This window comes from Staurois parvus, unplaced genomic scaffold, assembly GCF_062004578.1.
Source record: "Staurois parvus isolate SC_StPar_1 unplaced genomic scaffold, SC_StPar_1.0 ptg000454l, whole genome shotgun sequence".
NCBI classification, from domain to species: Eukaryota; Metazoa; Chordata; class Amphibia; order Anura; family Ranidae; genus Staurois; species Staurois parvus.
The window spans coordinates 1736460-1739406 of NW_028318250.1; the positions used below are offsets into that span (position 1 = coordinate 1736460).

General features: G+C 56.9%; 1 pseudogene; it reads left to right on the forward strand.

Moving 5' to 3' along the window:
- Nucleotides 1-736: 736 nt before the first annotated feature.
- LOC149452935 (U2 spliceosomal RNA) lies at nt 737-829 on the forward strand (annotated as a pseudogene).
- Nucleotides 830-2947: the final 2118 nt, after the last annotated feature.

Genomic DNA, 2947 nt, shown 5'->3' on the forward strand with positions numbered 1-2947 from the left:
AATGCCACTCTAGGCAAATGCCTTGTTTTCCTTGTGGTAAATACACCCCGGCAGACTGACCCAGCAGGGACTTGTTCTATCCTCCCTGGGTCCAAATCTCAGGAGAACTCTGTCTAATCAGACACTGGCTTCCCCAAGATGGCTGCCTGAAGTCCAATACCGAGCATAGGCAGCAATAATGATTGTTTTGTTTACTTCTGGTACTAATTGGGAAGTCGGTTGGCAACCTGTAGATCCCTGCTTCATTCACGGCAGCACCCTCCTACAAGCTGTGTGTCCTAGAGTGCAGATCTTATTGATGATACAGTTCTTGGGGGGATGTGCTGGGATGTAGATCTTAGTGGTGACATACAGCAGCTACTGGGAAGGTTTGATGCGTCTGTTAGAGCAGTGTTTCCCAACCTTTTTTTCAGCCAAGGCACCCTTTAAAATTCTGCACACTCTCAAGGCACCCCATTCTAAAATGTAAAAACTGCACTAATAGTTTTATATAATGCAGCAACATCCACATACGTAGGATACCTAACGTTAGAAGTGATTTATTCTTCAAAGCAATACACACCTTGGCACACTGGTACTGACTAGTATTCCATTGTTTCTTTTCTTGCTCAGTTTCTCTCCCTCACTCAGCTAATGTGACCCCCAGTGCTGACAGAGTGGAGCTGGGCAGAGGCAAACAAGAATGCTATGCAAGCACCTGGCATCCTTCTTATCAATCAATCACTGGTTGCAATCGATCGCTTCTCGGCCTTTTGGCTAAGATCAAGTGTAGTATCGACCTTGCCTTTAGGGGTGTCCCTGCTTCCAGCTAGGACGTTGAGAACCACTTGAATCTATCCCAGCCATTTGGTCTGTGTGGGGTACCCTCTTCTCGGCCTTGTAGGATCGTCGATTAAATTCGGCTTCACCTGCTTGCTGCTATTGGGTTTGAGGCTTAGCCCCCACACAGAACGAGTTTGTGATCTTTCCCCCCCTTGTTCACTCTGCGTTACTACCTCCGGGCAGTAGACGCTCAATAGCCTTTTCAAAGGCTAAGCAAGAGTGAAGCCGCCGAGGAAGAAGAAGGAGAAGGAATCCGACCAAGATCTCTGGGAAGCCCTCCTGAGAACTCCTCTGCGACAAGATGGGGAAGAAGCAGACTACGAAGAAGCCACAGAACGCCGCCCCTGCCAAGACCCCGGGAGAAGCCCCCTCCGCCTCCACCTCCACCTCAGATCGCCCCGGCCCTGCAGACGGTCTCCCTCCACTGGAGCCCTGGATGAAGCAGACAGTCGTGCTGCGGCTGAAAGAGGTGGAAGGCAGAATCCCGGACATGACCCCGGAAGTCTTTGGGAAGAAAATGATCCTTGAACAAGGATTCAGCAAGGCAGAGACCCTGTCGGTGCAGTCCTTTGTGAGAGGTATGTTCCTTGTCACTTTCGTCTCCCTACAGGTATGCAGAAGGTACTGGGAGGCAGTGAAGACCTCTGGACCCGACTCCCTCTTCCGAAAGTTCACTGCGAACTCTCCCATTCAAAGGGACGAAAGGCGGATCACGGTGTCCATGAGGAACCCTCACGTCCCTGGTAGAGACATCGCCACCTACCTCCAAAGGTTTTGCGTCGTGTTGAAGGACCCAGTCCGGATACTAGACGCCAACGGCTTCTGGACAGGTAAGTGGGCTGTGTTTTGCAGGCTACTAAGAGATCGTCCCACTGGAGATCTCCAACACCTGCAACAGTGCTTCTCCCTGGGATCGTCAACAGGTCTCCTACACTACCCGGACCAACCCCAGTCATGCCGCAAGTGCGGCCAGCCGGGGCATGAGGGTAAGGAATGCAATGTGCTTTCTTGTAGGTTCTGTAGGTCTGCAGGTCACGAGACCAAGGATTGCCCGAGGTCCAGAACCTGCAACCTCTGTGGACGGTCAGAGCACGTCTACAGAGACTGCCCAGAAAGAAGCAGGACGTACGCTGGGGCCCTGAGCAAGGGCCCTGCCACCAAACCAGCGCCACAGAAACCTCCAAAGGACCCGGGTAAGAGGAACCCCCCCCAGGCCCCAGGTCCCCCCGCCCCAGGTCCCCCCGCCCCTGGCCCCCCCGCCCCTGGTCCCCCTGCCCCCCCTGGCCCCCCTGCCCCTGGTCCCCCTGCCGCCCCTGGTCCCCCTGCCCCCCCTGGCCCCCCTGCCCCTGGCCCCCCTGCCCCTGGTCCCCCTGCCCCTGGCCCCCCTGCCCCTACCCCTGGCCCACCTGCCCCGGGTCCCCCTGACCCCCCTGCCCCTGGTCCCCTCGCCCCTGGACCCCCTGCCCCTGGTCCCCCTGCCCCGGGCCCAGTTCCACCCCCCCCTGACCTGTCCTCACACGAGGACTTCCCGCCCCTTCCCCCTGTCACCCCTGTCAGCAACTCTGCGACGGGGTACAGGAAGCGGAAGAAGGAGCAGGCCAGCCCGGCGGCGGAGGACCCCTCCTCTGCCACCAAGCGGCCTGCCGTCCTCCAGAATGTCGCAGGTCCCGACCCCGTGGGGGAAGACCTCGACACGCTGGAGGAAGAAGAGGTGGAAGAAGAGATGGCTCTGACCCAGTCGGACCCAGATCTCTCCACCGACTTCGATGAGGTCCTCAACGAGGTCCTCAATCAGATTGGTCTGGGCCAGGACATTTGTCAGGCTGCAGAAGTCACAGAGGTCGCCCCCCCTCCCCAGGGGAGGTAAGCACAGCCCCTGCCGACTAACCCCTTCATCTCTTTCCCATGATGGCTGAGATATCTATCTTTTCCATTAATGTGAGGAGCATCAAGGATGTGTCTAGGAGGCAGACTGTGCTGACCTTTCTTTCCACACAGCAGAGTGATGTGTACATGCTTCAGGAGTGCGCACTTCCCCCTATGAGGAGGTACACTCATTTGTCCTCCCAGTGGACCCACGGTCCCTCCTACTGGTCTGGGGGTGGCGATTGCAAGTCCGCAGGGG